This window comes from Triturus cristatus, chromosome 10 (assembly GCF_964204655.1).
Source record: "Triturus cristatus chromosome 10, aTriCri1.1, whole genome shotgun sequence".
In the NCBI taxonomy this organism is placed as follows: Eukaryota; Metazoa; Chordata; class Amphibia; order Caudata; family Salamandridae; genus Triturus; species Triturus cristatus.
In genome coordinates this window covers 318,061,596-318,086,083 of record NC_140593.1, presented here as the reverse complement: position 1 = coordinate 318,086,083, position 24,488 = coordinate 318,061,596, and the positions used below count along the sequence as shown (strand labels likewise).

Below are 24,488 nucleotides of genomic sequence, written 5' to 3'. Positions count from 1 at the left end.
TGTTTCCAGTGCAGGGAGGACCTGGCCTGGCAGTTCGGTCTGGACTGGGTCAAGACTGATTTGCATATGGCTGGGTCCAAATAGGGGTGGTGTATTGGGCAAAAGAACAATGGATTTAACCCAGATCTTTTGACTGGGGCAAATTTTTGCATTGTCAGCATTCCATCCATCATTTGTTTGCTGTAACACAATTCTTAAAATGTCATCTCTTGTTCTAACATTTTAGTGTCTGCTGTCTATTCCTGGGTAACATGACTAGGTATAGCTGGAATGTTGGTCTTTGTGTATTGCTCCTAGACAGTGAGACAAAGGGAAACTAGGTGTTTGCAGGATGGGCCACTCTGACTTGATGAGGTGGAGGAGTTGATACCTACTAGGCCTGGGCGGTAAATTCCGCTCCGATTGCGGAATTTGTGTAATGTTGGCAATTCCACGTTCCGCAGAGAATGCGGAATTGTGGAAAATTCCGCGATCCGCGCCATTGCGGAATTTTTTCCTTGTTGGGGCTTTCAAAATGCGTGTTCGCGCACGCAGGAGCGACTTACCGGGATCCCTGCGTTCACGAACGAGTTTTCCTATCAGTTTGCGTGCGCCACATGATTTTGGTAGCCGGCCGCGCAATCCTGCAAGAGTGTGCGATCGCTAACACGTCATTTGGACCCGCCATCGGATATCCACGTTTGCGAATAGGAAAGACACATCGCGAGCGGGCGGGACAAGTGAAACAAGATGGCCGTGCCAATTGGCGACCGCATGGGCAAGTTCCCAAGATATTTCCTCCCGAGAACGCAAACAGCATCCCGAACAGGAAAAACATATCGCGAACGGGTGGGACAAGCAATTCCACGTGCTCGTGGAATACTGCATAGCTCACTGAGATATTTTACCGTTTCGCCGAACTTTGCGGAACGCGACTACGCAAATTCCACCCACCGCTAATACCTACTACACTTGCACATCACAAAGGCTCTGCATGATCAGTCTCACAGAGGGTATGTCTCTAGTCTTTTGTGTACCTAGAGAAACTGGGGCTGGGACAGAAAGGAAAGAAGGGGATACCCAACACCTCAGGTGGGTAGAAGGGTCTTGAAACTTCTCCAACTTTAAAGTGGGCACCAGGTTTAAATATTGGCCCTCTGACTCTTCATTACAGATCTGGGCCTTCTAAATACTCAGAAGAAGGACTGCTGTGCTACGTTGCTGCAAGAAGGACTGCCACTCTGCTTCCCTGCTGTGTTGTCCTACTACCCAGGACCATCAGAGTGACTTCAAGGGATAGCTGTATGGCCTCCTGACAGAAGGCTCCAACCATTTTAAACCCAGCACCTTAACTCTGCCTGCTGAGTCCTACCCCCCAAGTGGTGCCACCCCAGTCCTAGATCCTTAGAAATGGGCCTAAAGGTGCTCTGCTAGCTCAACTGTGATGCCAGCTCAACTGATGCATCACTGCTTAGAAATGTTGCATTGGGGCCGCTGTGGTATACATTGCTTCACCAAACTCTGCATTTGAACCACTGTGTGATGCATCCCCAATGCAGGACTTTGCATTGCAGTCGACAGCCTTCTTGAACTGCCATTGAACTATGCAACCTCAACACAGGTCATTGCATCACACGCCCAACCACTTCTACAGACTCAGCTTGTGCACGTTACCTCATCGATGCAGGAATTTGCATCACAAGTCCCTTGTCACTGGCATCCTCAACAACGATGCAGGACTTCATATTTCAGCCCAGCAGCTTTCCGGAAATGACACTGTGCAATACACTTCCCCTCCAGTACTTCGCATCGCCTTGGCTGCTGATGCATTCATCACGCTCGACCTCGCAATGCTCTGCAACCAGGATGTAAAGTACTCTTGCTCAGAGAGCCTAACATGGTCCCTGTAGCTGGCTTGAGCTCGATTACAGTCTGCTTCAACTTTTGACTTTTCCCCGTTCCGGCGTGCACATATGACCACAGTTGGCACGTTGTGCTTTTTGGCGCTATTTTCACTTAGATATTTAAAATTGGATATCTCCAGTTCTACTAATTGGATTTTTTTCATTCTGGTCTTAAATTATTTATTAAATTGGTGTTGTATATTTGTTGCTTCACTTTATTACTGTTTTAAGTGCTGCAGAAATACTTTACTCATTGCCTCTAACTTATGCCTAACTGCTTTTGTACCAAGCTACCAGAGGGACTAAACCCAGGCTAATTTGGACTTTGCTTGTGGCTTCACCCTGAAAAGGATTGCGGTTGCTGCTTGAGGAGGGTTTTACCCTCCTCAACCAACCACCGAGTGTCTTACAGTGAGGAATGTGTATACATTGGCGGATGGTCAAATTCACTTTTTTAACTTTAGTTTAACATAAGTTGGTGAAGGGCATACATTGGGGGGATCATATATCTTACTCAAACTCCAGTCTAACAATAATGTGGCAAAGCACATAAAATGGGAAAAGTGTTTAAATGTAATGTTCTAACCCCAGTCAATCAAACATTTGGGTAAAATGCAAACAATGGGGACAAGGCGTACATTTACAATTTTAACTCTATCTAACAAACTGTGGAGAATGTACATGCATCGTGGAGAAGCTCAGATTTTGTATTTTATTTCCTGTATAACAAACACTGGAGAAAGTGTACATTTTTGATATAGGGGTGCTATCATTATACTTTCTGTCCAGGAAGGACTGGAAGTAGAATAGTACATACATCAGAGTGGTCAACTTTACCATTCTAACTCCAGTGTAATAAACATTGACTAAAGTGAAGATATTTTGAAAGGGCATCACATTCACTCGACCATATAATTTAATGACCCATTTAGTGCATTAAATATATTTGTAAAAAATCCTAAAAATAACTTTGCAATTTCTTAACAATTTAAAATCATTTTAAAAACAAATGGTGTAACTTATGCCAGCTGATCAAATACTGATAGTTTGCTGTTTTTTAAATAAAATAATAAACATTTTTCTGTTAAGCAAAACTATTTTCCTACTACAATTCTGTTTTTACACCATCACACTATAAAAGTTAGGGTTGATTGGAATTACTTAAAACAGTGCCCACCACAGTTACTCTAGAACTTTGGAAACATAAGCAGAAGAAATTGATTTAAGGGCGTATTAGAATGTTAACAACTTTAACAAAGTATCCGATTGGCCGCACTCTGCTCGTCCTACCAGCGTGTTACCCCAAGGAATTGTGGTCCATGAAGTAGCGACGGCGAATACGCCTGTGCCAAAGTTTTAGGTGAAAGTAAGTGTCGCATAGCCATCCCTGGACACGTGTTTCGAGGTAGTTGCCTCTCGACAGCAGGGAGCAGGTATGTGTGTGGGGTTGCCGCGTAGCCTGCCAAAAAAGTATTCTCAGGTAAAGTACCACTCATGGCGCGCAGGTGCTGGTCCAGGGCTCGTCAGCCCAACCGGCTCAAGGGAGCCTTAATACAAAAAATCCGATTGGCCGCACTCTGCTCGTCCTACCAGCGTGTTACCCCAAGGAGTTGTGGTCCATCAAGTAGCGACAGCGAATACGCCTGTGCCAAAGTTTTAGGTGAAAGTAATTGTCGCGTTAGCCATCCCTGGACACATGTTTCGAGGTAGTTGGCTCTCGTCAGCAGGGAGTAGGTATGTGTGTGGGGTTGCCGCGTAGACTGCCAAAAAAGTATTCTCAGGTAAAGTACCACTCATGGCGCGCAGGTGCTGGTCCAGGGCTCGTCAGCCCAACCGGCTCAAGGGAGCCTTAATACAAAAAATCCGATTGGCCGCACTCTGCTCGTTCTACCAGCGTGTTACCCCAAGGAATTGTGGTCCATGAAGTAGCGACGGCGAATACGCCTGTGCCAAAGTTTTAGGTGAAAGTAAGTGTCACGTTAGCCATCCCTGGACACGTGTTTCGAGGTAGTTGCCTCTCGTCAGCAGGGAGTAGGTATGTCTGTGGGGTTGCCGCGTAGACTACCAAAAAAGTATTCTAAGGTAAAGTACCACTCATGGGGCATAGGTGCTGGTCCAGGGCTCGTCAGCCCAACTGGCTCAAGGGAGCCTTAATACAAAAAATCCGATTGGCCACACTCTGCTCGTCCTACCAGCGTGTTACCCCAAGGAATTGTGGTACATGAAGTAGCGACGGCGAATACGCCTGTGCCAAAGTCTTAGGTGAAAGTAAGTGTCGCGTTAGCCATCCCTGGACACGTGTTTCGAGGTAGTTGCCTCTCGTCAGCAGGGAGTAGGTATGTGTGTGGGGTTGCCGCGTAGACTGCCAAAAATGTATTCTCAGGTAAAGTACCACTCATGACGCGCAGGTGCTGGTCCAGGGCTCGTCAGCCCAACCGGCTCAAGGGAGCCTTAATACAAAAAATCCGATTGGCCGCACTCTGCTCGTCCTACCAGCGTGTTACCCCAAGGAGTTGTGGTCCATCAAGTAGCGACAGCGAATACGCCTGTGCCAAAGTTTTAGGTGAAAGTAATTGTCGCGTTAGCCATCCCTGGACACGTGTTTCGAGGTAGTTGGCTCTCGTCAGCAGGGAGTAGGTATGTGTGTGGGGTTGCCGCGTAGACTGCCAAAAAAGTATTCTCAGGTAAAGTACCACTCATGGCGCGCAGGTGCTGGTCCAGGGCTCGTCAGCCCAACCGGCTCAAGGGAGCCTTAATACAAAAAATCCGATTGGCCGCACTCTGCTCGTTCTACCAGCGTGTTACCCCAAGGAATTGTGGTCCATGAAGTAGCGACGGCGAATACGCCTGTGCCAAAGTTTTAGGTGAAAGTAAGTGTCGCGTTAGCCATCCCTGGACACGTGTTTCGAGGTAGTTGCCTCTCGTCAGCAGGGAGTAGGTATGTCTGTGGGGTTGCCGCGTAGACTACCAAAAAAGTATTCTCAGGTAAAGTACCACTCATGGCGCATAGGTGCTGGTCCAGGGCTCGTCAGCCCAACTGGCTCAAGGGAGCCTTAATACAAAAAATCCGATTGGCCACACTCTGCTCGTCCTACCAGCGTGTTACCCCAAGGAATTGTGGTCCATGAAGTAGCGACGGCGAATACGCCTGTGCCAAAGTTTTAGGTGAAAGTAAGTGTCGTGTTAGCCATCCCTGGACACGTGTTTCGAGGTAGTTGCCTCTCGACAGCAGGGAGCAGGTATGTGTGTGGGGTTGCCGCGTAGCCTGCCAAAAAAGTATTCTCAGGTAAAGTACCACTCATGGCGCGCAGGTGCTGGTCCAGGGCTCGTCAGCCCAACCGGCTCAAGGGAGCCTTAATACAAAAAATCCGATTGGCTGCACTCTGCTCGTCCTACCAGCGTGTTACCCCAAGGAGTTGTGGTCCATCAAGTAGCGACAGCGAATACGCCTGTGCCAAAGTTTTAGGTGAAAGTAATTGTCGCGTTAGCCATCCCTGGACACATGTTTCGAGGTAGTTGGCTCTCGTCAGCAGGGAGTAGGTATGTGTGTGGGGTTGCCGCGTAGACTGCCAAAAAAGTATTCTCAGGTAAAGTACCACTCATGGCGCGCAGGTGCTGGTCCAGGGCTCGTCAGCCCAACCGGCTCAAGGGAGCCTTAATACAAAAAATCTGATTGGCCGCACTCTGCTCGTTCTACCAGCGTGTTACCCCAAGGAATTGTGGTCCATGAAGTAGCGACGGCGAATACGTCTGTGCCAAAGTTTTAGGTGAAAGTAAGTGTCACGTTAGCCATCCCTGGACACGTGTTTCGAGGTAGTTGCCTCTCGTCAGCAGGGAGTAGGTATGTCTGTGGGGTTGCCGCGTAGACTACCAAAAAAGTATTCTAAGGTAAAGTACCACTCATGGCGCATAGGTGCTGGTCCAGGGCTCGTCAGCCCAACTGGCTCAAGGGAGCCTTAATACAAAAAATCCGATTGGCCACACTCTGCTCGTTCTACCAGCGTGTTACCCCAAGGAATTGTGGTCCATGAAGTAGCGACGGCGAATACGCCTGTGCCAAAGTTTTAGGTGAAAGTAAGTGTCGCGTTAGCCATCCCTGGACACGTGTTTCGAGGTAGTTGCCTCTCGTCAGCAGGGAGTAGGTATGTCTGTGGGGTTGCCGCGTAGACTACCAAAAAAGTATTCTCAGGTAAAGTACCACTCATGGCGCATAGGTGCTGGTCCAGGGCTCGTCAGCCCAACTGGCTCAAGGGAGCCTTAATACAAAAAATCCGATTGGCCACACTCTGCTCGTCCTACCAGCGTGTTACCCCAAGGAATTGTGGTCCATGAAGTAGCGACGGCGAATACACCTGTGCCAAAGTCTTAGGTGAAAGTAAGTGTCGCGTTAGCCATCCCTGGACACGTGTTTCGAGGTAGTTGCCTCTCGTCAGCAGGGAGTAGGTATGTGTGTGGGGTTGCCGCGTAGACTGCCAAAAGTGTATTCTCAGGTAAAGTACCACTCATGGCGCGCAGGTGCTGGTCCAGGGCTCGTCAGCCCAACCGGCTCAAGGGAGCCTTAATACAAAAAATCCGATTGGCCGCACTCTGCTCATCCTACCAGCGTGCGAATACGCCTGTGCCAACGTTTTAGGTGAAAGTAAGTGTCGCGTTAGCCATCCCTGGACACGTGTTTCGAGGTAGTTGCCTCTCGTCAGCAGGGAGTAGGTATGTGTGTGGGGTTGCCCCGTAGACTGCCAAAAAAGTATTCTCAGGTAAAGTCCCACTCATGCGCGCAGGTGCTGGTCCAGGGCTCGTCAGCCCAACCGGCTCAAGGGAGCCTTAATACAAAAAATCAGATTGGCCGCACTCTGCTCGTCCTACCAGCGTGCGAATACTCCTGTGCCAATGTTTTAGGTGAAAGTAAGTGTCGCGTTAGCCATCCCTGGACATGTGTTTCGAGGTAGTTGCCTCTCGTCAGCAGGGAGTAGGTATGTGTGTGGGGTTGCCTCGTAGACTGCCAAAAAAGTATTCTCAGGTAAAGTACCAATCATGGCGCGCAGGTGCTGGTCCAGGGCTCATCAGCCCAACCGGCTCAAGGGAGCCTTAATACAAAAAATCCGATTGGCCGCACTCTGCTCGTCCTGCCAGCGTGTTAACCCAAGGAATTGTGGTCCATGAATTAGCGACGGCGAATACACCTGTGCCAAAGTTTTATGTGAAAGTAAGTGTCGCGTTAGCCATCCCTGGACACGTGTTTTGAGGTAGTTGCCTCATCAGCAGGGAGTAGGTATGTGTGTGGGGTTGCCCCGTGGACTGCCAAAAAAGTATTCTCAGGTAAAGTACCACTCATGGCGCGCAGGTGCTGGTCCAGGGCTCGTCAGCCCAACCGGCTCAAGGGAGCCTTAATACAAAAAATCCGATTGGCCGCACTCTGCTCGTCCTACCAGCGTGCGAATACGCCTGTGCCAACGTTTTAGGTGAAAGTAAGTGTCGCGTTAGCCATCCCTGGACACGTGTTTCGAGGTAGTTGCCTCTCGTCAGCAGGGAGTAGGTATGTGTGTGGGGTTGCCGCGTAGACTGCCAAAAAAGTATTCTAAGGTAAAGTACCACTCATGGCGCGCAGGTGCAAGTGCGGCCAATCGTATTTTTTTACTTAAAGTAGGCATGTTTATGTAAAAATCTGACATCTCCACAAATATACTCACCCTTATCATTGCATTAACTCATCCAGCATTACTCATTAGTAGTAGTTGTATCCATTGAGTCCAAATATGCCTTTTGGTAACACCCTTGTTGTGCCCTTTTTTTGCACAACTTGAAATTGTCAATACATTTTATTGACATAAACTATGCAAAGATGCATAATTTTCTCAAGAGTGACAAACAAGCGTAGCTAAAAAACACACACACATATGCAGAATATGTAATTAACAGATATGCAATACCACGAAATACATATGCATGCACAATTAACATAAGGACGTAGACACAAAGGTAAATTTGCATCTGTAAATTTACTTACATGTATATTAACGTATACCTATAATTTTAGTACAGTTTACTTTTACAAATAGGACAACATTTTGCTATTCACCATTTTTAAGTTAAACCTAGTTGTAGGCATATGTGGTTCCACTCTTTCAGTTTAGGCATGGACTGTGCATAAATGTAATTTACAATGCAAAGTAACTATGATGATACTACTAGTAACTTTACAACCATAATTTACGTTCTGCACACTTGATGGAGACCACTGCAGCTGGGGTGGAGACTCTGCAACTGGGCCGCAGACCTCTGCAACCAGGGCAGAGACCTCTGCATGCGAGAGGGCGACTGTCACATGAAAATAAATTGGAAAATTACATACACCTGAACTAAATCACACACACACCAACACACATCCCCTTCTAACAAAAAAAAAAAAATCTGCCCAGCCGATAGACTCTGATCTTTTCCTCTTTGTCTTTCGGTTTCTACAGCTACCTCATTCTTCAGCAATATTGCAGACCACAATTTTGAAGAGAAAAGGACACTTCACTGAAGTAAAATACTACAAGCAACTAAATAGGCTGCCTCTGTTCACGCTCAGTCGAATACAAAAGGTAGCTTCGGAAGTAGGTGACGGACTCTATCAATGCATTGTGGGTGGAGGGAAGCAATGTGGATAGTAAAATTAAAGTGGCAAGACAAGAGGAGGCAGATGAAGGAGAAATGCTCCAGTATTCAGTTGACAGATGCTCTTCTTTGAGGGATGGTAGGACCCATGTCCATATCACTCTTCTCGAGAAGGCTGTCTACTCCACAATGCATACCCACCCACTCTATAATCTACATCTATTGGAAACCTCTAATGTGGTGCCAGGTAAGATCATAAACTACTCTCACTCTCTCTCACTGAAAACAAACCTACAATCACTCACACATACCCTGAATATATCTAGATGTTTTGATTACATCTCTTGTATTTGAACTCTTCATACACCCAGGTTTTTTAGTAGATTGGTTGCTTCAGTTGGGGCAGTAGTAATTGCAAGTGCAGCAGAGCAACTCACAAGAAAGGTCTCAACTCAAGCCATCTGCGCACACATGTAAGTACTTATTTGCTACCAATGTTTCACCTCCATTATAGGGTATTACTGTCTCTTATTTGTTAACCACTATGGGGCACATTTAATATTTATTCATGCAATGTGGTGCAGCAATGGAATTGGTGTACTGTGTTAAGGGGGATAGTAGAAATGTTCCATATTTAAAAAGATATGGAGCTTTTCTCCTCTCTCTGTGCTGGGGCACTGTGCTTTGCCTAGTACCAATGCAGGCACTTTGCACCATTGTGCTAGGATGCCTGTGTCTCGGGCAGGATAAGTTGTTTTGCAGCAAGGGGTACTGTCCTGCACAAAATCAATCCTTAAAGGTGTATTCCTCTTTCTGTGTGTTCTGCAGAATCAAGTCACATTGAAAGAAGAGCGAACAAGGAAAATTATCAATATTTTTCATCAGTTACAACTCTGTTGGGTAGGCACATCATTTTCACACAAACCCAGGTTTACAAGTCTTTGTAGGTTGGTGTTTGCATCAAAATACATGGGCGGATGCATGGGAACACCCATGCTCCACGCATGAAATGCCTTCCTGAAGCAAAGTAACTCAAGGCAGCGATTTGCACTGCATTACTTTGTAATTACTAAACCACTCAAAGTCACAGTAAGTGGTTGTGTGTGGCTTAGTAAATGGAAAAAAATATTTTTTGAGGGAGCTACACCACAAAAGTGACGCTAAACAGACAAACAATCAAAGTATATGTTGCCCTATATTTTTAAATGTGCTTTTAATGACATAATTGTAGTCAATTCTGACCTTGACATTTACTTTGTTAAACTATTATATACTCATTTACTTTCTTTTATCAATTTTAAGGCCCTGTGTTGTTGTGAGATCCGCCACTTACCACAACATCTACTTCTACTCCCAGCACTGCACCAGAACTTGGGTTTTCACCACAGAGCACATGCATGCTAGAGACTGGTAAGTTACATGTTCTTTTCTATGGCTTTGGGTCCAATCTCTTTGTTTGTAATTCACAGGGTAGCTATATTTATTTCATCCCACATCCTTATATGCACCCTAGTCAACATGTAATATAAATGCTGATTAAGTTATGTTGTCTTAGATTTGGCATTACATGTGAAGCACTATAAGATATTTGTTAGGTCTTGTCATAACTTGCAAGAGAGCAATCTATGTGTGTTTCAGGTTTTGTATTTAAACCATCAAAATATAGTCTTCATTAAAACTTAAGATGGCTTACTCCCCTATGTATGTATTCTGTCAGGTTCTGTAATACAATAGCCCCTGGTGTCCACCTTTCAAACATCAACACTGATTACATCAGGAATATCCTGGCCTCAGCAATTTGACCTAACATCGGTTGATCAGGTAAGTCAGGGAACCTCTGATCATAACTTCTGAATATAATCTTTAGTCCTTTCACTAACTTTTTTCATATGTTTTATTTGGTATAAAATATTAAAAGTGTTTTTGTTATTACTTCCCTTTAATGCATTTATCTATAATATGTCAGCTTTTATAGTCCAGATTACTTTTATATTTTGTAAATAATCATTGAACATAATTATTTTCTCTTTAGCTGCTGGATTAGGAGATACCTTGGCAACATCAACTATGAGGACTCTGGTTCAGCAGGTGACATCACAGGTGGCATCAAGAAATGAAACATCAATGGCTTGAGCTAGTGATATGATAATTCTATGGATGAATTTAACTTTATTATATTTTTTTTTGAGCAATGTCAATTAGAGTACTATGTAGACAGAACACAGAAGACAGTATTTCATGTACCTCAAATATTTACCTCTTCCTATTACAGCTAGTGGGGGCATTGGTCAAGATAATGATGCTGAAACACCTACAAGTGAAGGAACATAGGCACTTCACAAAGAGAATTCAGTCTTCCTCCCACAACTATCTCATTGGCCAATACTGTTCAAGTCGAAGCGGTGTGCATGAGAAAGGGTAGGAACTGGTCAAGAAGGTGAAAACCCTGGATGAGGAGGACATTGATTCCCACACACAGAACATCACCAAGAAGACCACTTCATGGCTGGGCAGCAGTTTTCGTCCAAAATTATTTCTGAGGATTGTCAGTTCACAGCCTTTCAGCTGAGCAGTCACAGATGCACCTCAACAATGTTAATTTCCTCATCTGAGGTGGATGTTAAGTGGCTGGGCATGCCAAAACCAGAAGCCCTACAGGAAGACTAAAACACAGAAGTAGCATAGGAAACAGGTATGACACATAAACTGGGAGACTTGACAACAGGCGGTAGAGAAGGTTGGGGAGAATGATGAGACATTAGACCTGCTATAAAGGAGCTCATGAAGCCACATAATGTTCAGAGTGACTTACTCTTGCAGTATCTGGACCTCTCCAACTAAGGATATCCCAAAAGATTGATCCCTGAAACTCTCCAATTGGCCTCAGGATCCCCTAGAAATTAGCTAATGAGACACCATTTGGGAGAAGAGAGTGGGCTATGTACCAATGGTATGGGGATCTGTGGAGATAAGGAGAGGGTTGGTGCTAGCCCAGATGGTGGCGGGACCTGCTCTTTGGAGACCACTGGTTGTCCTCCTCATGGCCAGGAGGAGCCCCAATATCTGCCTCCTCCTAGTTGATGATATCTACATCCCCCCCACCACGATAGTTGGCTCTAAAGCCTCACCTGGAGGTTTTCTGGAGAATGATCATATGTGTGCGTCCTCCTCCTCACTGGTGCTGGACAGCAGTCATGCCAGCTTTGCAGTCAAGGATCTCGTTTTGTGCCCTAGGTCCTGCTTCGATGATGATTGGCCAACCCGGTCCACTGAAAAGTAATGTGAAAACAAGGAAACAAATGTTGAATTCATATGTTTAATCTGCATATCAAATCAGCTTTATTTGAAAGTATTATTATACCCTAAATATATGAAATGACATAATAGGGCCTGTTATATATGTTAGTGGCGAGAGAACTCCATTGCAACAGCGATTATATTTCCTCCTTGCCAATGTAGTGATCTGTCCACCTGATTTAAATGTGGACCATAGATTAGCCATGGTGGTAACTATTCAATCACAGCTGTGGCCAAACTTCTCCAATGGCCCGACAGAGTAAGGGTCATCGGAGAGTTGGTTATGTGCCCATCCGCCCAGTTGGAATGGGTGGACATATAGATATCACTGCCAGGCGAACCTTGGCGGTAAGGGACAGTAAAAACAGTAAATGCCCCCATCATCATGGAAATAGAAGATGACTCCCATGGCAAGGGATTTTCTTTTTGAAAATGAAATAGTTTGGCGGTTGTTCCTGTCAATGTTTAGAAATTACATCCTGTTTGGTGGTCATTTCTGAATTTGATGGGTGGCATCTCCTTCAGGGCAACAGAGTAATGTATTCCATCATCCTGGAGGAGAAATGGGTCACCCGCCAACAATCAAATTAGGCCCTTCACCTAGTCTTTAACAAACTATTAGCAAGCCAATGTTTGTTTCCGAATTTTACAATCTTACAAATTGTAAAAAAAATGCCATATCGAAAAATTCTTTTGAATCAAACATTCAAAAATGGAAAAAGTAGGGAAGTTTTTTTTCACATAATTTTTTGATTACATTTTTAAACAATGTTTTGCAGCTTCTTCAACACATTACCTGTCTTAGATATGACTGTATTTTTACAAGGCAAAAAAAGTTCTAAAATATTATGCAGTACCTAATTTTTTTGTTTAAAAATCGTTGAAAATATTTTACTAATTGTGTGAATTTTGTTTTTTTATGGAAAATATTTGGTAGTTTTAAAGCATGGTAATTGTGCACAATGTCATCATCACGTAAACAAACTCTGACCAAGTGAAAAAGTTAAAATTGTGTTTTACACCCAAAAATGTGACATTGCTTGCATTTTAGCATTTATAAATGTTCATTTCTTTCATAATAACACACAAATAAACACAGGTTACAGGCAACATGAACTGTAAGAACAAAGCTCAGATTACACACATGATTGAACAACACTCTCAAAACTCATGTGCTCTTAAGTAATTCTACAAATAATAGACCTACCGCCTATTTGCTGCTCAAACTCTTCCAGCTGAGCATTGAGGGTTGGACATGCTGCACTCAGAACCATCCTGCACATTGATATTATGTGTGGGTGCTTGGAATGTGGATGGGAGGACACAGCCAGATTGTTCTGAGCCTTATGTCAGGCACGGAGACGAAAGCCCTGCAAGGTCTTCCAGCATTACTTCACTCTCTGAGTGTGAACACCCACTGAAATGCAGCACATGACAATGTTCCTCAAAAGTCTGGGCTGCAGCATTGCTCATCTGGGTCACTGGGCCCTGTAAAATATAAGGGTTCTTTTAGAAGACAACTTCACAAATAATCTATAATTCTGCATTAGTGAATGGGGGCACTCTCTTTGTGTTCCTCAGCCTTGTTGAGGGATTGGATGAAGAAGAGAGCAGTAGGATGGAGGAGAGTGCTGTTGTGGTGAATGGATGGCTCAGAATGACTACTAAATGGTTGTCTTCCTCTTTTCATAGAAGAAACCACCACATGTAGGAAGGAAACCCTTGCATTTATTGAAACCCCCAAAATTTAGAGGACCCAAAAACTATACCAGATATTGTGTATGTACATACTTTGTAGGGTTGGGTGGAACTCATGGAGTTTCACTCTGCTGGATTTGGCGGAGTTACATAAATACTCTGTGAGATTCCATGGAGTTCTGCAAACAGGTGGAAATTATGCATGTTGCGCTGCTCTTGCTACAATTTAGCACTGATAGTGCCAGAAGTGTTAAAAAATAAGCACAAACTGTACCATGTGATGTGCAAGAGGGCATGGCCATTCAAGCTCATTTTGCTGCCACTCGAGCATTAAATCTACCTAAGCGGCAGCAAATCTACTTGAGAAGCAACCCTCTGATGGCCAGTGACCGCACATGACGACCTGCGTTAGAGCAACACACTTGGGGATGCCAAATCTTGCTCATTCTCTCCAGCTCACATTTCTGGAACCTTGCGGGAAAACAAATCCGCCATGCAATGGTTGGCGGAATTTGTCCGGAACTCCGTGTTACAACAATACTGCAGAGTTGCCAAATTCCAGCAATTCCATGGGCAGAATGAAATATTCCGCCCACCCCTAACCACATATGTGCCCGAGTAAGTTTTTGAGTATTATGTTTAAAGCATAAGTGTGCTTTGTACAATGCAAGAGCTTGTATGTAAGTGTTGTTAATGAAAATGTTTGAGTATTATTGAAAATGAAGGGGTTATTTTTTTTTAGAGCATATTATGTTTGTTGTGGACCTTATATAAATTAAACAAAGTACATACAGAGTGTGGTAGTACACGATTAATCAAGATAGTGTCCAGCCACATAAATGCAGCAACCAAAAGCTCAAGAAAATAATGAATCAACAGTTTGAGTTTGCACCATTATAACTTGATCTCTTTTCCATGCTCCACCCCAGACATCTTGATTATGGACATAAATTAGGGACAATCTCTATATGTAAACTCTGTGTCATGGTGCAACATACAGCAAACTACAACAGACTTGCACACCAGTATCCCCACCTGCAACAAATACTTGAAAATTCTTAGACGTGGTCTGTATCCAAAATGTAATGCATCACGCCAACATACATGCAGTGAATGCCAGAGTAATGTGTGCGTATTATGTCATAATAAATATTGTATATGTTTGAAACGCCACTTGTAGATGCACATGCAGTCCCATTGTGAGATGCTCTTACATGCCATGAGCCACATGTTCCTGAAATCACCAGCAACCAAGTGGCATGTAAGAGGCGGATGATGGAAAATGCAGCTGTTGGGTGTGCTTCCTGCATCGCTTGCCGTGCCTTAGAGCTCACTCTCTGTGCCATCGATCTGCCGTCTGCCGTATTGCAAGTTATGCTGTCAGAAACGCCCACCGCCGCCACAGCAGTCTACCCAGCAGGACCGCAGTGGTCTGCCATGTCGGTGGCAGTGGTCTGCCATGTCGGTGGTGTGAGCATCGACGCCAACAGGGCTGCGTTCCACCTGTCAAGTATATTATGATAAAACAGTCGTACTCACAGTCTCCCAGCCGTGCTAAATAAACAGCTGTTTGGTTGAGTTGTTGCTGGACATTAACACCATCCTCTGCAGAGTTTTTCCCCTTTCATCTACCCCTTCCTGTGGCACACGTACATCCCTGCCATCAACATATACTGAAGCCACAGGAAGGTAGGTCATGACAGAGGATGATACACCTGCACGTGCCCTGGCTCAGAATCTCCAGATCCCCCGCCTGCCGCAGGAGGGGACGTCCATGGAAAATTCAAATAGCACAAGACACCCATCACCGGCAGTAGGAGACCTCAACCCTAATGTCATCCTGTATACGCTTTCCATTCACTTTGTTGACTATTCCTGCCTACTTTTCCATATCTGATGGGAGGAGTATGTTGGACTTTAGACTCCATACAAATTGGACTCTACTGCAATTATTTTATCCTCCATGACTGAAGACTTCCCATTTTTGTTATCACTCTTTACGTTTTCAGTTGATTTCTTGGGCATGTTCACTTCATTACCGCACACATCACCAAAGCATTGTCTCCTGTTCTAATTGTCGCATATATCAATGTGAATGTACTCGCATGTGAACTTTGCAATGTGAAAAATAGGGACTTCTGGAAGCATGGATACGTTGTATGTAAACAATGTTCAAATCTGGATCCCTACCATGTCACAACACATACATACAAGTGTCTGGGCTTCCGACATCTTTATTCTATTGTTCAAATAACAGGCTGACATGATGTCAGACACATAGCAAATGCGATATAACGCAGTTATACTGTGTCAGTGATCACATAATCACTTGCAAACTTTCACAGCATGGAAGGAGGAGATACATCGGACAATGTCTCACACAATGGGCTACAACAAATTAGGTCTACATCAACAGTTGAAGATATTTTGCCTACCCCACAAAAGAATTCTATATCAAAGAAACAAATAAACAGACGCATGTCAGTGCAATTTCAATCCAGTGTTGTTTGAATCTGGTGGAATGTCACAAACAAATGTCAGTGGTATGCTACAAACACTTTAGCCTACAATGAGGAGAGATAGCAACAGCTACATCCAGTTCATAGACAATGAGGAATTAGCCAATGTGAAGGCTGGATAGCATGAATTGGGCACAACACAACATTGTGTTGGATCACTTGCTGGCAAATATACTGCATTAGAACCAAAACACCACAAGGAACTAGTCCAATGGAAGCCAGATAACTTCCATCTTATTGCTGTGCAAGCTGTCTAGGTACTGGCTTTGTACACCGAAACTCTGTGACACACATTCCCAGGAACAATCCATGTCCACTTTGTACATCTGAACAGCATCACATACCTGATAATGAGAGGAACACTATTCCTCTTAGTCCTCCCTCAATCTTCACTTACAGTGTATAAATCAGCCAACACGGGATCTCGTTCTGTACGAGCCCTGCAAGCCAGCGTCAGCACAAGTCGTGCTTAGCCCGCAGAGGAGGTAGGATCCACAAGGAAGAACCCTCTCCACGGCAACCTTTTTCATTGGAAACAATTATCTAACGGTATTTTCCACCCTGCCAACCCCTCTTTCCCTTTTCCCACCCCATCCCTTCCCCCCCCCCTTTCTCTCCTTCTCCCCGTTTCTTTACCAAACAGGCTACGCGCTTACGTTGGCAACGCGGCACCCGTAATACGGACCTGCATTAAGGTAACCTCGCAACCGTTTTTCTTTTCTTTTAAAGACACCAATCACCAAGGGGTTTAGCCGGATAAGAACGCACACTACCGCTCTTAAGATTAGCGATACCTCACGAGAGAACTATGATTTGATGCTTTGTTTTAACATTACTCCCATGGCTAAGATAATATTGCCGCAACAACGATGGTTTAGTTAAAGGAACCTTTCTATATATACTAATTAATCACTAAAACAGAAATATTATCCAAACACCCCCCCCCAACCCCCACAACCACCCCCCCCGCCCTATGGCCAAATTTTCATGGTACAATAAAGACTTGACATTTTTGTAGATTGCTTTACAGTATTATAAAGAATTGCCATTTTTACAAAATTATCTGCTTTATCAGTACTTAGTAAAGTACCCGTATCATTGTTTGTCTCTTTTCAATTCCACTTGTCTTTTTGTTTGTAGGTAACACTAACCTTGAGGTACTGTTAGACCTCGTGTTTATGAAGACAATCATAAACCCCCCTTTTTTAGAACTGGGCATTACCGGTTCTCACAATCACTAGGTCCTGAAGAACGCCCAAAGACCCCCTTCTGGGGCACTTGAAGGGCAGAAACATGTCGACCTTTTTTTGATCTGGACACTAATAAGTGCTTTGGTTACATTATTTGACCTACTGCACTGTTTTTTTTTTTTTTTTTTTAAAGTCTCCTCACACACCAGCCAGAATAAATATCTTTTTTTGAGGGCAGTGTGAGTAAGACACTTTTAACGTCACCATATCACTTTTTTGCACAAATATCTCTGATCACTACTGAAAAATTAGTGGTTCCCTCCAGGTGGAGGAAGCATTGTACACAAGAGACCCAATGATAATGCTTACACGTATAAATAAAGCGGAGAATCAAGATAAACCGCTATACCACCTAAGATACGTGATTGAGGGTTCTCATAATACCTATTTAGGTATTGACGGTTAAATTAACGGTCAAAGAACCCATTCTTCAGTTACAAGTGATCCATTCCCTTTTGATTCGAGATACATACAGGAAGAAGAATGGATGACTGCTTCTTCTAGCTCCCCCCTTGTTGATTATATGCAATAACATCCTACTCACAACATCACTACAACATTTGCAATAATGTTCGAAGTCATCACATCTCACACCATAGTTACACTCAGGAGAAGAAGTTCTAGATGAGATCCTGAGGCAAGTCAACTCCTTTGGTGTCACCACTATCATCATCCTCATTTGGCATTTTAGGGTCCCTACCCGGTGGGTTCATCATGGTCTACATTATCTGCCATCTCAGGGCAAAATTGTGGAGTATGCAGCAGGACACTGTGATAGTACACACCTTCCTAGTTGAGTAGAGGAGGGCTCCCCCAGTCTTGTCCAGACATCTGAATCTGGCTTTCAGGAACCCAAAATCCTGTTCCACTGGCCCCCCTGTTTTTCCATGGGCCTCATTGAAGCAGACTTCCCCTGGCGTTTGTAGGATTCCTCAGTGGTCTGACAACCATGGCCAGTTGGGATACACTGAGTCTCCTAGACAGAAGGGCTGCATTTACGCACTTTGAGATTATACTACCTGACATTTCCCACACAAAGTTAGGACAGATCACACTGCCTACAGGCAGGATAGTAGTTGTGACATCAGCTGGGGTATGAAGCTGTTCCACAGTACGTAGGACTCATGTGCAGATCCTGGGTACCGGGCACAGCATTTGAGATATTCCAATCGGGTAAACAGATAACTTGCGCGTTGATAGAATGGAGGTGCTTTCTGTTACGGTACACCTGATCCCTCTAATGTGGTGGTACTAAGGCAATATGGGTGCCATCAATAGATCCAACTACATGTGGGATGTGATGATCTAATCCATAGAAATGCACCTTCACAGTGTTTAAATCCTGATGTCTGGTAAAATGGTTGTAACTGCCCACGTGTCTTAAAAGTGCTGATAGCACCTCAGTGAGGACGCATCTGAACATAGGTTGTGACATTCCACCTGAAATCGCAACAATGAATTGAAAAGAGCCTGTGTCAAGAAATGCAAAACTAAGATGAGTTTAACAAGTGATGGTATTAAAGTAGTATTATTTAGGTGAGGTAACTCCAACCGGTGACATAGATCCAGGATTGTTTGCTGATTTAAATGGAACCTATGGATGATATTTTACACTTTCATGGTGTGTAGGTCTGGAAATGGGTGGTAGACTGGAGGCTGGTGTCTCCTCCCTCTCCCAGGGTACCTATGTGAGGAGTAACACAAACATTTATATTGGTCATAGTGTGCAAAGAAACATATCTGAAGAGTATGGCTAAAGTCATGTGTCTGAAGAGCAATGCTTCATGAAGAAGTACATATTTTATATCATCATTGGGGAATCTAGAACATCCACCTGCATCTCCATGCTGGCCTTCACAGGTCTGTAACAGAACTGTGCACATCATCAAATAAAAGATGTGAAATTAGGGAGGGTAGCATTACATGTATCACCCCCAACCGCTGTGTACAGTGCGCCGCTCACATTTCACCTATGTGCACAGTAATGCACTCCACAGATGAGGTTTTGTCTGGGCATGACATGAGAATGAAGCATTACAAATTATAACCTGTTTGCCCTCATTTGTGGTGGTGGTGACATACTTAGACATCACAATACAACCTCAGCAAACACTTGTCACCAGTACTGTCTATACAACTGCTAACATGATTGAAGCCTGCCCTTGAATATGGGACAAATGCAACATTCTGCCACTGTTGGTTATCAACCATGTGTTGGGTGGTTTACTCACGCTAACTTTGGGGAATGTGACCACTGAGGCCCAATGGCTGTGTGCGTCTATGCTCATGACCTGTCAGCTGCTGTGTGCCATCTCCAGGAGTAACCATGGCAGGCCAAGCAGATGAGAGGGCCCCTGTCTTCACACCAGACGGGCTAGAGACCCTGGTTGGCTCACCAGAGTAGTAGGTAACTTGCTACATGATGTTTGAAGAAATATGAAAGCTCATCCTTATCATGTCTTTAAGCTACTATGTCCCTCTCAGTCCCAGAGTGATATCACAGCAAATTTCTTAGGATGTGTTGTCCCTACTTAGGTCAGCTATGTGATGGATCATGGTGCTCTATACTTTGTCGACAAAAAACTCCATAGTGATATGGGAGTAGCCCTATATCCTACCCCTGTGCCATGCACATATATCTGCATGCTAATGTGGAATAATAATTATTGTGGGTTTCACATGCAGATCTTTTTCAATCTGCAAAGGAAATTAAATGTTTGATTTCATGACGTGTGTAGTGTATAATGTAAGGTGCAGTAGTAGTTGCTCTCACAAATCTGTATAGTACCCTATTTCTCTCAGAACACATCAGTCCTTGCTAATCTCTGGCTGAGTGAAGGATACATCACAAACCCGGTCAGAGAGCATCATAACAGGCATGTACTGTATTGGATGGCCAACAGATGTACACTTACCTATATAAGACTTGGGAATGTGATGGAAATGTGACATCACTATGGTAAGTCAGCAGAGAGCAAACCCTGGCAATGATTTCTAATCACTCTGATCCAGGTTGTAGCTGAGATATATGTGCCACAGTACTGCATCACAGTGTCCTCTTCCTGTAGATCTGCTGATCCTTAGATAGTGCTCAATTTAGTATTTCTGAATGATTTGTTGGTCTTACATCTTAGATATGCTACCTATAGTATTGGACCTGACAAGACCCACAAACCTGAGTCTACTAGCCATTTACCCACATTGTCAATGTGTTTCACTGCCTTAGAACAGGCCCCTCAGTTCCATAAGTCTGTTGTAACTGCCCCATGAGTAGAGCTCGATTTGTGCAGGAATATTGCACTTTTGATATATGTAATGTGCAGATAGTTGGTGAGTACAGCAGTTAAGTCAATCACTGCATCCTCAGGTGTGTCATAATAAGCACCTAGACAGTATGAACAATGGTATGTTGATGCTATCCCTGTGACAGTGCCACAAATGACCAAATGGGTATCCATTGCTGGCAAGACATCGCCCAGATACTCAATCAGAGGTAGTACTATTTCACATTGAGTTGTCCACATGACCACTAATTTCAAGACTGTGAGCACACAGTGGGACACATGGCAGACTTTCCATGGTGACCCATATTTTGGGATGTATTACATTTAGTGAAAACAGTTATGTTTTTGAGCAGAATGGATAGAGTCATGTTTGGGGTGTGAAAGTGTCTGTACTGTCATGCACATGTACTTTAGCTGTCATGTGCTCCCAATAGTGTGTAGTGGTACATCTAGGCTAAATTCACAGTACATGTGTTATGGCCCTGGGCTACATGATGTAAGCAGACTGGTATAGTCAATAGCGGACCTGACCTGAGTTGGGTGTAGTCATCAGATAACTGGTCACGCTAGGTGTCTACATCTTCTTGATCAGCCGGACAGACGACCCTAATCCTGCATGTCCACTCAGTGTCTCCATCAATTGCATCCATATAGGTCAACGCCCATCAGAGGCAGGGAGTGAGTAAAGCCATCGCTGGGAAAGTGCAGTCCCTGGGGGTCTTCCTTCAGTGCAGCATCCACTGCAGGAAGAGGTGGGAGGATCTGAGATGCTGGACCTGTAAGATCTTGGAGGTCCAGCTGGAGAAGTCCTTCCCTTGTGGTAGGGGCGGGGGATGGATACTGATTCCCCTAATGATCTGCATCCTGGCAGTGGCCTACCCTGCGCGCCTTGAGTGGTACTTTACCTGAGAATATTTTTTGGCAGCCTATGCAGCAACCCTACACACATACCTACTCCCTGCTGACGAGAGGCAACTACCTCGAAACACGTGTCCAGGGATGGCTAACGCGACACTTATTTTCATTTTAAACTTTTGGCATAGGCGTACCCGCCGACGCTACTTCATGGACCACAATTCTTTGGGGTAACACGCTGGTAGGACTAGCAGAGTGCGGCCAATCGGATTTTTGTCTACCCGGAATTTGATTGGCAGTTAAGAGCCCAACAGGAGCTAGGAGGCGGTGAGTATTGTGCTGTATCATCTAAACCATGCCTAACCATGTATACATTGTTACAGTCAACAGCAACCACACCACCATGGAGGATGAATGATGACAAACACAATTGAAGAGTTATTGCATGTCTAGGTCTGATTGGCATTTGTAACATGTTGGACCATCACATGTACAAGTAATGTCTATGGGTCTACATAATTTGAAGTCTGTGTCCATCACAATTGTATGTGTTGCCCAATGTGTCAAGGACTTTGGTGAATGGTGATAAGCATACATGTAATGAGTAATCACAGACAGGGGTGCGTAGATATGAGTGGGTGGGTCACACATACTTAAATACATTCTTAATTGTAATAAGTAGTCGCACTATGTGAAACTCCTCGAAGTGTCATAATTTTTTTCATTCATTATATTACCATGTGCCTTTGTGTATTTTACGTTTTCTAATTTGTTTTGTGTTTTTGAGTGACTTTTGTACTTTTTGTATTATTTTGCTTGACATTTTTATTCTTTTTTCCTTCTTTCCTTCTTTTTCCTTCCTGTTTCTTCTCTTCCCCATTGCATTTGTCAACCAAGATCATATGTCTTTCATTGACTAATTATTGTACGCCTTCATTTAGCTTAAAGAACTCAGATTCATTATAGCTCTGCCCCTCCATCACAAAAGTGTTGTGTTGGATTGACTACCGGGCTTTTCAAACATTGCCCACCAACAAAATGCCAAACATGATAGAAGATAACCAAACTGTAGTGATGTTTTGTGGTTGTATTTTGCTTAAAAAAATAAAAGGGGAGGAGCATCTCAAATTAAAAATGCGTAATGTTTTTTCTAGCCTCACAGACCACCAGTGTTGGGCTGGCAGTGATAGCGCCAGCGGAGGGGACACAGCAGAGGTCAACAAAGGGGAGTTCTAGCAATGGCAGGGACAGGAAGTGGTAAGTCACATTGCTTGCGTATTGACAATTAGTAATACTCTCACTGCAAGGGCGTTGATTCGTGAGCACCCCACTTTAGCAGCTACACCGGGATTTGAGTAGTTATGGCCTCTTCTATCTGCAACTCAGCGATAAAGGTTCCTAAATGAACTGTACCAATGAGGGGTTGATGGGAAACTCAAAACAGGATGGAAGAAGAAAGGATGGATGAAATGTATGTAAAATGAGTGAAAGGGTGTTGGGTGAAAGGACGCATATAGGTGGGTGATTGGATGCATGGGTGGGTGAAGAATGGATGAATGGGTATATGGGTGAAAGGATGCCTGCCTTAGTAGGTGAAAGGGTATGGGCGAAAAGATGCCTGCCTGGGTGGGTGAAAGGTATGCTTAGTCGGTTAAAGACAAAGCAGGATAGGTGAATGGTTGAAAGGATACATGGGTGGGTAAATGGATGTTGGTGAAAGATTCGTTGGGAGCCATGTTTGGATGGATGCATTGGATATATGTGGATGGATTTATTTTTATGGTGAAATACTGGATGAGAGAATGTAAAGTTTAAATGGAGTGCATCAAAGCCCAGGATGAAGATTATGAATACTCGAAGAACAATGCAATGATGAAAGGATAATTGCTTGACTTTTGCAGATGGGATAGGCTGTGACAAACGTGCCAATGTTATATCCCGTTCCTTAATCCTTTCCATGTATTGCAGTACATCACTTTTCCCACCTTCTACTTATGGCAGACAGGATGTTCGCATGATTGATTTATTTTATATGTGACGCATATCATTCATATAATTCATCTGTATTGCATTCAGGGTAAAATTGAAAGGCATTTTTGAGAGGAGCAGGGCCATTGGAATAAGATAATTGTCTAATACAGCTGCCCCAGCTGCAGACTGTAGAGACTAGCAAAGTAAGACTAACGAGTACAACTAGGATGCCAGCTGAGCTAGCATACCTCCATGAATTAAATTAGCACAACGAGAGAGAGATTACTTGTACTCCATAGTGCATAATGATTTCCTCATTAATGTGAGGTAAGGTAATTCATTTTTATTTTACCTCACAAAGGGCCTTATTGCGATGTTGGGCAGAAAGCCATCCAACAGCTATTTGGAGGCTTTCTGCCCGACATCAAGGGTTTCACTCCAACCACCATATTATAATACGTGTGGTTGAAGGGAAACACGCTGGGGGATTCTGCTCCTCTTCTGACAGGCTCTGTGAGCACATTGGGGTGGTGGATGGAATGGTAATATAATTATGGTAGAGCCAGCCTCGGCTCTGCCGTCAGGATTACGATATTCTTTTACGCCTGCCCTTTCATGGTGGTCTGCCCGCCATGAAAAAGCAGTCAGAAGGTGACTTTGGGGGCCCCTATCATGGCCCCCTTACCCCCTGACCCTCCGCAATGGGGCCTATGTCCCCATAAACATCCCTGCAAGGTGCCTGCCACACATTGCAGGGATGTTTGCAAACATCCATTTTGCAATTGCAGCTTGTGTTGAGGGCCTTTCCCACCTGCTGCACAAGCTGCAATTATAAAATGGATGTTTCTGACTGCCCATAGGGCGGGTGCATACAAATACAGTGGGTTGAACTGCCGACCTATGGTCAGGTGGTTCCATTCCACTATGATGCTGGTCAGACACTCGTCTGACCGACATCATAGTTAGGCCCAAAGTGCCTGTTTAGTTACTTTTTACTAGGAAATACTTCAAAAGAAGAAAAAAAAAAAAAAAATTTAAAGTGGTATGCTACTGTGTTTATTCTGCCTTTATTTCTTTCAAACAGTTAGTGTATTTGCCATTTGCCTTTAGTTTTATGTGAGGCATGTGCATGTA

General features: G+C 44.1%; 1 long non-coding RNA gene across 1 annotated transcript; it reads left to right on the top strand.

The window, feature by feature from the left end:
* Nucleotides 1-9,795: 9,795 nt before the first annotated feature.
* LOC146789376 (uncharacterized) lies at nucleotides 9,796-10,633 on the top strand. The gene is made up of 3 exons (XR_014969792.1): nucleotides 9,796-9,890; nucleotides 10,198-10,301; nucleotides 10,513-10,633. It is a non-coding gene; the product is annotated as an uncharacterized LOC146789376 (long non-coding RNA).
* Nucleotides 10,634-24,488: the final 13,855 nt, after the last annotated feature.